Genomic DNA, 14,665 nt, shown 5'->3' with positions numbered 1-14,665 from the left:
AGTCATGGGTCACTTAATGATGGGGACATGTTTTAAGAAATGTGTCGTTAGGCAATTTCATTCTTGTGTGAACATCATAGGGTGTATTTCAACAAACCTAGATGGGATATATATTTTCATTTATATATTTTATTATGGAAAATCAAATGTCCCAGCACTGTTACTAAATAGCAGTCATTTCCCCTACTTGATCTGCCACGCCAACATTAAGTGCCATATATTAGATCTCTATATATGCTCCATTATAATCTTACAGGATCACTGTTGCACATGTGTTTCCTCATTGACTGAAATGTTATTCAGTGCATGACTGTACATATAGTAAAAATGTTATGCAGCATATTTTAACATACTGATATTACTAATGAGTTGTCCTCATGGTGACTTTAAGTATCATAATTAATGCCATCAACCGGAATATATCGAATAAATTCAGATACCACTTGTTCTGTTTATTTCCTTCCCCTGCCAATTTTTTATTTTTCCTGATTCTGCTGAAGCCAAGATGGGGTTCTGTGTAAGATTTTGTTTGTGAGGAAAGGTTCTGCATGAATTAAAGTTTTGCAAGCCATGGGCATTTCATTGTATGGGCCGTTTTGAGGTCTGTCATCTTGCAGATTAGATTAGCTTACACTGAGGCACAGTCACCTGCTGGGCTGGGCAGAGAGCTGCACTCCACTAGTATTTGAGCTGTCCCGGCTGTTCACCAGCTGGATCCACTTCCGATAGGCATAGCCAGGGCAGCCGCCATTCCCATTTGTGGGGGAAAAGGGAAGCTATCACAAGAATGGGCTGCAGCAGTGGGATGAGGTAGGCAGCCCAGCGATGGTGTCATTGTCAAGGGGCCATTGAAATGTCCTTAAGCAGTCATTGGCCAAATCCTGTCCTCTATGGATCCAGAGCCACAGAATGTTCCAGCAGAAATATGTCTTAGCCAGCAGCTCTTTATTGAGGACTGATTGTGGGCTAGGCTCTGTGCTAGGGTCTTTACAGATGTTACTAAATCTTCTCAATAACCCTATGAGACAGGCATTATTATCCTCATCTTACTGATGAGAAAACTGAGGCTTAGAGAGGTTAAGCAGCTTATCCAAGACCACAGTTAATAAGTGACAAAGCCAGCATCGGAACCCATGCTAGTCCTCTCTAAAGCCTTCTTAGAAATCATGTGATAGATGAGAAGATCAAGGTCTGGAGAAGAAAAGCAAGTTGTCTGAGATGACACAACCAGCTCTAATTGGTGACAAAGCTGCGCCTATAACTCACCTGCGCTTTTCACAACCTGCAGTACGTGACCACTGCCGAAATGAAGAGGCAGCGGTGTGCCCCTCCCACCTTCTGAGTGGCTCAGGCACAATCAGTGTTGAGTTGGCATGAAATGAGAACTTAAACTCACCATGCCACTTTAAGAAGAACATGGAGAAGGCAGGCAGAAGTGACCTTGGAGAACAGTATCTGAGCCAGAAGGCAGGAGGTCAGCGGGGGAGTCTTGAGTGGGAAACTCAAGGGTAGCCTGACAGTCCTTGTCACACGTTTAGCTGGGCACTGTTAGTTCCCCCCTTTGTCAGTTTGTGGGAATCTGGGCATCAGGGATCTGTTTCAGCCCTTCACATTTGTATTTGGGTGTGCTCAGCTTAAAACGATAGCAGCCTGCAGGAGCTCAGCTCTGCCTCCATTTATGGAGGGAAGAGAAACTAAGGAATGCTCCTTGGGGTGGTGTTGGGGAGCAGCTACATGGGAAAATGAAGGGTGCAGCACCAGTAAAAAGGTGCTCCCAGGACTCCCTCCCAACAGCACTCGGACCAAGGAAGAAGCATTTAATTTCAGCCAGATTTCTAGATGGCTGCTTTTATTTGTTTTCATCTGAATTTGTGCCAGGGATTCAACTTTTCCTGCTTATTTTATTAAAAACTTTATACACAGCATTAATAAATAGATATAAACTGCCATATACATGACAAACAGAGGGGCTAAATGAAATTCCCAAGGGTCAGCTGTTGAGTAAGTAACAAAAGCACATCTTGGCATGATCAAATTCCCATATATGCAAATTAGGGACAGTGCTTTACCACAGAGTGTTTTAATTAATATTTATAAATCACAGAGTGCCTTTGAAAGGGCCAGTAAGCTGTTTATATTATTATCATGTCACACAAATAACAAACCCTTTGGAGATTGCTGCCTACTTTGCATTTTGGTCTGAGAAGTAAGTGAGCATGTTGCGTGTGTTTCTCTCCCTCGTAGGTGTGGTGTCAGCACAGCGGCAGGTCACCGTTCAGGAAGGACCCTTGTACCGCACGGAGGGCTCCCACATCACTATCTGGTGCAATGTGAGTGGCTACCAGGGACCTTCTGAGCAGAATTTCCAGTGGTCCATTTACCTGCCTTCGTCGCCAGAGCGAGAGGTGCAGATCGTCAGCACCATGGACTCTTCCTTCCCCTATGCCATCTACACCCAGCGCATCCGCGAAGGGAAGATCTTCATAGAAAGAGTCCAGGGGAACCCAACCCTATTGCACATCACAGATCTTCAGGCCCGGGATGCCGGAGAATATGAATGCCACACACCCAGCACCGATAAGCAATACTTTGGGATTTACAGTGCAAAGATGAACCTAGTGGGTAAGGAGAAGCTGTCTTCACGTTGCCAGCGTCTGGCCTGACTCAGTTCTTTAGTAGTGTAATTTTGCTTTATGCCATGCATTTGACTTTAAAAAAAATCCCAAAACTCCCAACATATTTTAGGGGTCAACAGATAGCACAAGGAAACTAAATTTCTGTGTTCACTTCTAAATAATAGGTGGTTGAGGGTGAAACTTTAAAAAGATCTAATGCAGATGTTAAGAATTTCATAAGTTAACTAACCCTGTAACTGGTGAAAAGGGATATGAAAATATAAGGCAAGGACGTTTGTGGTTGATGATCTGAATGACAAGGAAGGTGAGACTTATGACATCAGTTGGAAGAGAGGAGAAACCTCTCAGAAGGATAGGCCTTTGGGTAGCTCTGAGACCCACGGGGCACTGCTGAAGCAGGAAGCACATGCGGCTGCGGGTCCTTGCTCAGACCTTGTACATTGAAGGTCCTTTGGCTCCATGCGTAAGGAACTATGAACTGGCTGTCTCCCTTGTTGCTCCTTAATGCTGAAGGAAACATGAGGAAGAGGGATGCAGGAGCTTCCAGTGTGGGCAGCACTGGTCACAGTGTTTGCCAGTATCAAAGGGTTAACCGTATCAAGGCTGTTCTGTTTTTCTGCCTATCTTAATGTCCAGTTTTTATTATCACAGCTAAGCAGTGGGTGTTGCTAGTTCTTTTATTAATACACATACTATCATTTGTTTATTTTTCCTTTCTCTAACTAGTCTGTGTCCCAGCAGGGTACCTTTTATTTTTTTGTGTGTGTATGTGTTTGTGTGTGTGTGTGTGTGACAGAGTTTCGCTCTTGTTGCCCAGGCTGGAGTGCAATGGGGCTCACTGCAACCTCCACCTCCCTGGTTCAAGCAGTTCTCCTGCCTCAGCTTCCCGAATAGCTGGGATTAGAGGCATGCACTACCATGCCTGGCTAATTTTGTATTTTTAGTAGAGACGGGGTTTCTCCATGTTGGTCAGGCTGGTCTCGAACTCCCGACCTCAGGTGATCCGCCTCCCTCAGCCTCCCAAAGTATTAGGATTATAGGTGTGAGCCACTGCACTTGGCCGTTCCCAGCAGGAGACCTGTAAGACCCAATCCTTGGGTGAGAACAGGGAGAAAACACATACTAGTTGTGACTAGGGTACTCTCATCATACAGAGAGGTGGTGCTATTTAATCTCCAGAAAGATGCAAGCAAGGATCAGGGTATGATTCTGACCAAGGGATCACGGAGAAAATCTCTTCTCTTGCCTGAATCTCTCCAGACTGTGGCTTCCTTCCAGTGAGAACCCCTTTGATCGATGAATTACGTGAAAATTAAACCCACTGAAAATAGGGTATGATGATTATAGTTTCTACCAAAAATGGTTTTTTAAAAAAATCATCTTCCTAGGGCTGCATTGCTGAAGTAAGTTACAGGATGGGGATGTGGGAAGGAAAGAAAGGATGTTGTATGGAAATGTAAAACTAAAAGTTCCAGGAGGTATTTCCATTAGAGGATCAGTCAGAAGTGAAGTTAAAGTATCTCAAAGCAGTGCCAGAATCAACAACAAATGTTATTTGACCTATAAGACAATTGTTTAAAGACAGTATTTTCAGGGAGTTCATTTATTATGTAATATGAAATACACCCCATGTTTTATCCAAGTGTTATTAAAATTCGAGACAGGTAAGTGTAAGCACCAAATAATGCATTTCCAAATCTGAACAGAAAACTTTCTGTTTATGTGCATTTGGGGCTGTCTGTGGCCTTGAATCGATGGTTCAAGGATGACTGTTAGGGACGCAGTGCAGTGACACCTGCGTGGAATGGGAGCTTAGCCCGGGGAGTCTCAGATTCTGTGGCTTTGTGACTGCAGTCTCAGGACATTTCTGTGTTGCAGTGATCCCAGACTCCCTGCAGACCACTGCCATGCCCCAGACTCTGCACAGAGTGGAGCAGGACCCACTGGAGCTCACTTGTGAGGTGGCCTCGGAGACCGTTCAGCACAGCCACCTGTCTGTGGCCTGGCTCTGGCAGAAAGTTGGCGAGAAGCCCGTGGAGGTCATCTCCCTGAGCCGAGATTTCATGCTTCACTCCGGCAGCGAATATGCCCAGAGGCAGAGCCTGGGGGAGGTGCTGCTGGACAAGCTGGGGAGGACCACCTTCCGCCTCACCATCTTCCACCTGCAGCCTTCTGACCAGGGCGAGTTCTACTGCGAGGCCGCCGAGTGGATCCAGGATCCGGATGGGTCATGGTATGCTATGACCCGAAAGCGTTCCGAGGGAGCCGTGGTCAACATCCAGCCAACTGGTCAGTCCCTCTGAGCCTCTTGTCCTGTCCTTTACTTGGTGGTGAAAGCTGTCAGATACTGGGAGAATGTGGAGACTCCTTCTTTGGGCACCTCTACCAGGACAGCAGGTTTTCATGTGAAGTTAAAGCCGGTCTTGTGTGCGGCCGGAGGGAGCTGAGGGATGTGCGGGACATAGGTATCCTAAGACCTGAGTCACAGGCAGGTGCCACACAGACTGAATCCTGCTTAGAGACATGCTTTCTTCCACCTATGTGGTGTTTACACATTTTTGAATTAGAAACTCATTTTAAAAATTGGGAGATTTCTGAGAAACCATTTGTATCTTAAAACTCTGGGCTTTCATTCCCATTAGCCACAGTTGCTGCCCCGTTTAATGATGTTGCCTTCCTTGGGTACCCATCTGGTTTCATTTGCAGAAGCCATTTGAGATAATGAGACTTCCATCCAAGGTCTAACATCATGAACTAGAGAAATTTTGGGTTAAATTATTATTTTTTATCTAATAATAGTCTTTGGTGATATTTTGTAATTTCCAAAATGCTTTATCACATATTACTTCACCATCCCCCAGACGTTCTGTGAGGTGAGTAGGTGGTAGTACTCCTATTTTGCAGGTGAGGATGCTGAATGCAGATTACTTTATGTTGGGGCTCAAGAGGAGTCATAGGGCATGTTGATGAGGCCAGTCTGAGAGTACCAAGTTCCACTGTAGATGTTTTCTTAAGTGAAGGCCTGGAAGGGGTCCTGAGGAGGTTGCATGATGTCTTTAGACACCATCATTTGTCTTGAGGCAAAATGATGGTGGCACAGCCAGCTGAAACCCTCCCTGACTTCTCTTGGTATCTCCTGTGGCCCCAGACTCTACTCCCCAGTCGCATGAGCCCACCAGGCTCCAGGCCAGAGCTGACAGCTGTTGCTGGCTGCCTCTGCTGGGCTGAGGGCTGGTTCTCACATGGGCCTTCAGTTCCCCCAGCTTTGGTTGGAGCGTGGTTGTTGTGCCATCACTAAGTTGGTGATGAGTGGCCTGAAAGCCTTTCCTTGTGCGGATGCTCACTTCCAGTGAGGACTGTGGTGGTTCTGGTGAGTGAGTGTGGCTTTGTGGGAAATGAGCTGGTGAGTTGCAGTACAGGTGGGGTCCTTCTTCAGGACCTGTCTCTTGGGCTCCCTGTCCCATTTGCTGCAGTTAGTTGTCTGGGTCTTTGCATACTTTCTCTGCCATTCTAGAGTAATGCCTCAGACCCAGCTAACAGTACACATTTTGGGGCTTCTTCCCAGAAGTCTTCAATTGGAGGCTCCTGGGATGGGACCTGGGAAGCTGGATTTCTGGCATGCTTCCCAGGTGATTCTTCTGCTATCTACATTTTTTTCAAGCAAAGCTTCTAGGGCAGAAGCAATTCTCTGGACATCACTTTAATAAGTCATCTAATGGATGTGAAATCTTTTACCATAGGGGTTGGTAGGGATAGGGAGCACTTTATCTGCTCTGTAGGACATTTAGCAGCTTCTGGATTTTTCAGTATTAAAAAATCTATCCAAGGGGCTTTATTTTATATTTATCCTTTCCCTTCCTGGATAGTTTTAAGATCAACTTCAAAAATTTGGGCCAAATTTTGAGTCTTAATGCTTTTAAATTAGGTTGCATCAGTTAATCTTCTTTATTTTAATCTTACCAATTTGGAATTAGAACTTTTTGAATTTACCCTGAAAATGTATCTAGACTAAGCCATCAAAAGGAAAACTAAGTGAAAAAAAAGTTGATGACTTCACTCTGCATTCCTGTGCTGTTTAGGTTCAGCAGTTGCATCTCCAACTCTACCCTTCTCAGTTTATTTCAGTAAACATGTAGCCAGTCTCCACAGCATTGAAGGTGTGATGGTGATAGGCATTAAGGGCTTCAAAGATGACTGGCACTGGTCCCTGCACTTAGGCAGACCTGAGAACCAATGGACAAGTAAAATGTGCTAAGTGCATTGATAGCATTTGTATAGAGTGCTCTGGGAATACCGGAAATAGGAAGTGTTCTTGCAACGATAGTTTTCTCTGGATGGGATGGTTGATAAGACAAATCCAGGAACACCAATAAGTTTCTTGACTTGAACTGAGTCTGGAAGCTTGAGGAGTCAGCAGTAGAAGAAGCATAAAAGTGCAAAAGTGTTTGATATGTTTGGCAAGCAGAAAGGAGTCAAGTATGACTAGTTCCAGACGTTGAGTTCCAGATGTGTGTGATGAGAGGAAAGGGAGCCCAAAGCCCCAAATGCAGTGATATAGAACCGGGGCTTGACTCTGTGGGCCAAGAGTTTTCAAGCTGTTCTTGGAACCCTGGAAGCCCCTCAAAGGTGCCTAGGAGGTTAGACATGGGTGTGTGTTGGTGTTCATGTGCACGTGTACATACCCAGGAGTGCAGGGAGAAGGCATGCGAGGGCCTGGGTGGTCCCCCCTTGCTTCAACTATGTTTGGCAGCAGAAGATTTTATATGAATAAAAAGTCCCCTTCCTTTGTCCTCTTCTTCATAAAGTTTGAAGACCTCTGCTGCAGACAGCTGGAGAGGAGGTAGAGATTTTTAAGCAGGGAGTAAGACAATCAGATCAGGGTTTCAGAAAGAAAAACCTATGGAGGCCACCTGGAGGTTGATTAAATCCGTTGCATCTGAAGCCAAGAGACCAGGTAGAAAAGAGCTAATAAGAGCCAAGGCTAGGTCAGTGGGTGTCAGAGGTGAAAGAATAAAGAGCACAATGGAAGGAGGGGTCCAACTGTCTAGAAGCCCAGGGGCTGGGGCTGTGGCTCTGGGGGTTCCTTGAACTGTGGGAGGGAAGGAACAATAATGAGGACATGCTGGACCTTTGCATTTGTGGCAGCATTGGCTGCCTTTTCTTTTTGTAAATTCCAATGAAAGAGCCCATCCATCAGATAGACTCTGATAGAGATGCTCAGTATGCGAAACACCCAGTGGGTCCTCAGACATAGGGGTCTGGGGCTCAGAGACCGAGCCTGAGAGTGATCAGGGCCCTGGAAGAGCCCATGGGGTTAAAATGGGAAAGGCCCTGGGAGAACAGCAGCAGTAAGAGGTGACCAGACAAACAGGTGAGAGAGTGGAACAGAGTGGGCAGGCCAGCAAGAAGAAGAGCAGGAGAGAAGGGATCATAGAGCAGGCTCAGAGGCCTCAACCTGCTTGAGGAAAGCCTTTGGTTAGGATGGGGGTAGGGGTAGGGGTAGGGTGGATCATTCGTGACATTTGCTAAGTCAGTGAAGCCTAATTTCAGTGAAATGAAGTGGAAGGGGTATTGGAAAAAGCACAGGTCAGTTTCTAGAGAGGTAATTGACTGGGCATAACCAAGGGCAGAAACGGGGGTGATGCGGGTAAATCTTGTGTCTTCAACCTGGGAACATGAAGGTGTCAGCAAGGCATGGGGGGATTCCCCTGAGATAAGCAGAGTCTTTGGCCCCTGAAAGAAGAAAGCCAGAGTTACAGCCAGGCTAACCTGGAGCAATGGAAAGGTCTGAGGTCTAGGGTACCCCTTGCACAGCTCCAGTGGTGTTTATGTGGAAGGAGTGCTTTTCTGCCATTGATGTCGGGTTATAAATGACTAATTGGGTTGACCTGAGAGATAATATCCAGCAGATAACACGGGGACTGTCCCATATGGGTGTGTTCATCCAGGCAGATGGTGGCAGAGTGAAATGTGCTTCCTTCAATCCATGCCTCTTAAGACTGGTCTCTTGGGAGCTGGAAGCTGTGACGGCAGCTACTTCATTGGAGGGGAGGCCCTGGAGTTGATGACGTGGTTTTCCCTGTCAGGAAGTTTGGCTGCTAGAGGAAGTAGTTAGGTCACTGGAAAGGGGTGTTTGCAGCAGGACACTGGCCTATATCGGGGGGAGGGGCTGGAGAGCCTGAGGAGCGGGAGGGGTAAAGCTGAGCTGGGGCTCGAAAAGAGGAATGTGGATGCTGCTCATGCGTGACTCTTATGTTTTCTCGGGGAAACAGAAACCTCGTCTGCTTGAAGAGTGCCTAGGACGGGATGAATGGGCAAGATCTTGAAGATAGTGGGAAAGACTAGACATGCCAGTCTAGGGAAGGCAGACAAGGTCAGAGCTAATGAATCTACATGGGATTCAAACATCTCTGCCATGAGATTTTTTTCCACCTCAGTGTTCTTTTTAGAGGAACAGAGCTAGAACTGGGCAGTGGTCACAGCTCCAGTCTCTAACCCTTAACTCCGTTTTCTTCCCCGACTTCTGCCCTGGGTGCCTATGAGATACGATAGCTGTCTAATGGGATTAATAGCCACTGTACACTGGTACATAGGCTGTGGTGATGCTGTTAGTGGTGATGAGGCCCTCTTTGGTCACCCCCTCACGCCTGGTTAAACACCCAACTCAACAAAAATTAGCCAGATATGGTGGCTACTCTGGAGGCTGAGGTGGGAGGATGGCTGGAGCCTGGGAAGTCGAGGCTGCAGTGAGCCATGATCATGCCACTACACTCCAGCCTGGGCAACAGAGCGAGACCCTGTCACAATAAATAAGTAAATAAATAAAAATTTAAAAAACACCTAGCTCTTTGGAGGCTGCTTGGGTTTAGTAATCATTTCAGAGGCTGTCTGGCTTTCAGCAGAAGTAGGTACTTTCCTACTAAAGTACCTACTAAGTACTTCCTAAGTGGGAAAGTACCTACTAAGGTTTAACCAGGCGTGAGTACTTTGTAGGTACTTTCCCACTAAAGTAGGTACTTTCCTACTAACGTAAGTACTTAGTAGGTACTTCAGTGGGAAAGTACCTACTTCCATTGAAATCTGCCTAAAGATTTGATCTGACAGGTGGTAAACTAGTGAACAGACATTAGTTTTTATTTTTTCTATGTAATTCTGTTAGGGTTTTGTCATAGCTACATCTTATTTCTAGTATTCACATGGCGGGGGGTAGAGAGGGAATTTTAATCTTTGAGCATTTGTTAGGATTGGGCCAGCACCTAGGCCACTCTAATTTTTTCCCACAGACCTCAGTGGGGTAAGTCTTACAATATCTGCTGAAAATGTTTATAATGCTGTTGCTTAAATAGAGTTCTGGGTGCATATATCAAGGCTAGATATTTGTAATCCACCATTTGAGTGATATTAGTAGCTTCTCACTGAACTGGGGGTCTCATGCAAGACATCTAAAGCTTCAGACTGAGCCCCATTGGTTTAACTGGGGTAACAGTTTGCTTAGACCGTCTGGGCTGAAGTAGTTTTGAATTCTGTCTGTGATATTCAGGCGTTTCTCTGGACCTCAGATAACCTGGGTCTGAGTTGGATTTTACTCTCAAGCCAAGTGCTGTGGTCCTCCCCGCAATTAGTATTGTAAAGAAGAGGAAGGATAGTGGGAATGTGCTAATGTGGTTTAGTTGGCTGGGGCCCTCATTCACCCAAAATGTGTCTCTTTTCTTAATTGTTCTCTCAGACAAAGAATTCACTGTTCGGCTGGAAACAGAGAAGCGGCTGCACACGGTGGGCGAGCCGGTGGAGTTCAGATGCATCCTGGAGGCTCGGAATGTTCCCGACCGTTACTTTGCTGTCCCCTGGGCCTTCAACAGCTCGCTCATCGCCACCATAGGCCCTAACGCTGTGCCTGTCCTCAACAGCGAATTTGCTCACCGGGAAGCCAGGGGACAGCTTAACGTGGCCAAAGAGAGCGACAGTGTCTTTGTGCTGAAGATCTACCACCTCCGCCAGGAAGATAGAGGGAAATACAACTGCTGGGTGACTGAGCGAGAGAAAACCGTGACGGGGGAATTCATTGATAAGGAGAGCAAGCGTCCCAAGAACATCCCCATCATAGTCCTCCCCCTCGGTAAGTAGAGAGATGTGCTGCTTTCTTCTCCTTTGGCTCAGCATCATTTAGGAGAGGTAGGGGGAGAGAGAATAGTGTGGTGAGGGTGAGGGGAGACAGATGGAACCCTCGAGGTTAATGCAGAGCTGGGGGAAAAACCGTTGAGCCTCTCTTCCCTGTTGTAGCCCACCTGCCTACATTTAGCAGTCTCCCCATAGCAGAGGATCAGGATCAGGGGTGTCCAGGATCAGGGTGCCCAGATAGGGCTGGGCATAGGCCTATCTGATTGCTAGCAGCCCTGTGCATACACAAGCAGTGCCAGCTCAGCTTGGAGGGAAACCAGGAATCCCAGAAAGCTGTTTGCTCTTGTGTGGGAATCAAGTCCCAGAAGAAGTGGGTAGATAGATGCCTGCCTTGAAATCTCACTTAAGGAGAGCTGGTCTTTTATGGGAGGATTTTAAATCATAAAGTGCATTATTAAGGATTTGCCATCTGGGTTTTTCAGGTATAAAGGCTGGCATTTCCCTAAATGGCTTTTCCCTGTTGAAATTGTGTTTCTAAAAGTCAGTGGATGGGACCTCTCACATCTTCCTGGAGCATAGCCTTTTAAGCTTAGCTGATTTCTGAGGCTGCCTCAGTGGGCTCCCAGCCTTCATGTAGACTGGCCTTGTGTGGGTGGGTAGTGGCCATTGCTAGGGATTCCAGAAACTACCGGTGTTTGCTTGTGTTGTGTTTAAACATTCATAGTATCAAGATATTCTTATTAATCTCATTCTCCCATAGTTCTGTTTTTAGTAAAGAGAATAAAAACCTATGACGCTCTGATTTTAAACAAGTGGTAAAGTTTTAAGACTAACCTTTAACCTTTTCTCAGCTGCTAAAACTATTCTTTCTCTGAGCCTTGTAATAATTTCCTTTACTTTTTATTTATATGTTTTAATATTTAAAATATTTCTCTTCAAGTGTGAAGTAAAAAGTAGCCATAGGGGTCCTCTTGTCAGTCTTTTCTTCTTTTCTCATCAACTGGATTATTTTCTTTTATGCTTATTATTATTTTGTTAAAAACCATGCACACACATACCTAATTATCTTTTTTTTCCTGGCAATACATATTTTAATTTGTTTCATTTTTATGATGACAAATAATTTTCAAGTTTATTTCCTTGTTTAAATACAAAACTAAACCACAAACAGGTATAATCAAGACATTGTGTCTCACATTTATACTCCCGTCGGATCCTCTTCCAATTTGCTGACCACTGACCAGGCTAGCATGGGGGAGGGGGTGGGAGGGAAGACTTTCTTAGGTAACACCGTCGTAAGGCCCGAGGTGGGGTTGGGGGGAAAATCAAAGATGAGGACAGGCTCTCATACCTGTCTCCATTCACATTTACCTGGGACCAGGGTGGGCAGGAGACACCAGGTCATGGCTCCTGAGCCCCGGCCCCCTGGACTGAAGGGACAGTGTGTGAGAATCAGTTCTGTGAAGGGCGGGAGGAAGCAGCCACCTATTCCTCCTGCCTTCACTGTTAAGGTGAAAACCTTAGCCCTATCCTTGATTCCTGGGGGCTGCTGGGCCCTGTGTGCTCCCCTGCACACCTGGGTGCCTTTCTGAGGCTGGCAGCAGCGGCTGGGGTCAGGGGTCCTGGGCTCCTAGGCTCACACCTCAGCTCAGTTGCATCCTTGCAGGAGGACACTGGGTATCTGACAAACACAAGGCCTCGACAGCAGGTCTGCAACTTTCAACCCCAGCAGGATGAGGGGGAATGGGGGTGGATGTCAGGTAAGTAATCTCTGGTTCCACTACAAAACTTTATTTTTGATTAGAGTACCATTCTCAATCTCTTCTACAAAAAGCCAAAGAAAGCAAAAAAAAAAAAAAAAAAAAAAAAAAAAAAAAAAAGCAGCCACTTCACTCACTTCAAGACCTGTATACATGTAAGTTGTTTTCTGTGGTTTTTTTTTAAATTATTTTTAATTTTTATTATTATTTTTAAAATAGATTCAGTGTTCACATTTCTATAAAGAATTAACCTAGTGTCAGGAAACCCTGCCCCAGCAGGGCAGGTAAGCAACACTCTCCCTGCCCACATCTAGTTTGATTTCACGCCCTGATGCTTCAAGGTGCCCAGAAAAGCGGCAGCTTGTGGAAGAGGAAATCTATGCCCGGCCCGTGCTTGGGGCCAAGGGCTCAGTAAGCTTTCGAGAAAACAGAGGGGAAGACTAGCTTACTGCAAAAACCTTTTTAAAAAATATTCATACACTTCAGTGAGCGCCTGTCGAGACGTTAGGAGAACAAGAGCTTGGAAACATCCCGTCCAGGCCATTGGGAGGCAGCGTCTTCCTCACACCCCGTCCCTGGATGTCGGGGGTGCAGGGGGAAGGTCCTGGCTCTTCCACTGGAGAAAGGAGACTCACCTAGCTTCCTAGTTCATGTTTGACTATTTCCTCTAAAACCTGTGCTGAGTCTTTGACTGCATGCACGGGAAGCACAAACGTTCGGCTTGTATGCAAAACAAAGTACAAAAACAACTAGAATATAAAAGTTTTGGTAATATAAGGCCATCTGTTCAAGTCCACCTTGGAAACCTGTAACAGATATTTAAATACTACAGTGAAAAGGCATCTTAATATACTTTTTAAAAACATCTGAAGTAATCCGCTAAGATTAAGTGTGTAAAAAAAAATTCAATTCCCTTTGAGGGCACTTTGTCCTTTGAAGAAGGGAAAGTGGGGCGGGGAGGGCGCGGGGCCCACCGGTTAATGCTTCAGCCACGGGTGGGCTTCAATGGAAGCCTTGCTGCGGTCCCCATAGTCATACAGGAGCTCCTCCCCAGCCGCCAAGTCTTGGGAGGCGATGAGGGTGAGGTGAGGTACGCCGTCGATGTCGTGCAGTTTGGTTTGGCAGTTCCCACATTTGCTGTGATTGATCGGTCTTCCTAGGCAATTTGTCTCTCTAGTTGCATCCACGCAGTAGGTTTTGCTCAGATACTGAAAATAGTACATGTAGCAGCACGTGGAAGGGTCCTGTGCGTACAGAGCCTCCCGTTTCTTGGCGTCGGTGATCTCGATGAGGTCCCCGTGGTATTCCACCACAAAGTCACCCCGGGAGAACTGCTTGGTGGCAATCACACCCCTGCCTTTGCCATCGATGAGGTCAATCTTCATTCCTTCTTCCTTCCCACTTTCAATCAATTCATCTATTCTTTTCCTTTCTTCAGACTGCAGCTCGGCTTTGCTCTTCCTGGAGCTCCTTCGGACAGGGTAGAAATCCGTAAGTTTGCGATTCTGTTGCGTTTTTCCTTGAGCTTTTTTTCGGGGGGCCTGTTTGCCCTTGATGGGCTTTTTCAGGGCTTGCTTGGCGATGGCTGCATTGGTGGAATCACAAGATGAGGGTGGAGTTTTTGGAGGTTCTGCTGCTTCAGATTTTTGGTTTGGAAAAGGTACCAGGGGACCTCTCCTGGCGTCTTTGATCTTCTGTTCCTCGGACTTCATGGCGCTCCGTACTGCGTTCCCAGCATTTCTTTTCTCTTCTCGTTTCCTGTAGATTCCGGCTAATGGTTTCCCCTGGCATTTGACTTGGTGATGTGTAACTGAGTTCTCTTCCTGAAGGGGGAAACGCATTCCAGAGCATTTGTTCGGGCTCATGTAGGAATAGATCTTTGACTGCCCGGTAAATACGTTCTCCCGTCGGTGCGGGACCTCCCCGGGCCCCTCCGCTCCACCATCTCCGGGCCCGGGGCCGTCGCTGCCGCCGCCACCGCCGCCGCCGCCGCCGCCGCCGCCGCCGCCTCCACCGCGCGGGGCTTGGACATCTTCCTGCCTGCAGCCCGGCCAGGCCCATGGCAGCGCGCCCCGCGCCCTAGCCGCCGCCGCTACCGGGCCACCACCGCTGCCGCTGCCGCTGCCGCTGCTGCTGCTGCTGCCGCCGCCA

At 46.8% G+C, this 14,665-nt stretch overlaps 1 pseudogene; it reads right to left on the bottom strand.

Annotated features, from left to right (window-relative positions):
* Positions 1–12,815: 12,815 nt before the first annotated feature.
* On the bottom strand, positions 12,816–14,561 carry LOC129528173 (N-lysine methyltransferase KMT5A-like; annotated as a pseudogene).
* Positions 14,562–14,665: the final 104 nt, after the last annotated feature.

Source organism: Gorilla gorilla, chromosome 17, assembly GCF_029281585.2.
Source record: "Gorilla gorilla gorilla isolate KB3781 chromosome 17, NHGRI_mGorGor1-v2.1_pri, whole genome shotgun sequence".
Classification (NCBI taxonomy): Eukaryota; Metazoa; Chordata; class Mammalia; order Primates; family Hominidae; genus Gorilla; species Gorilla gorilla.
Note: the sequence above shows the minus strand (reverse complement) of the source record. Positions and strands in the feature narration are given on the sequence as shown.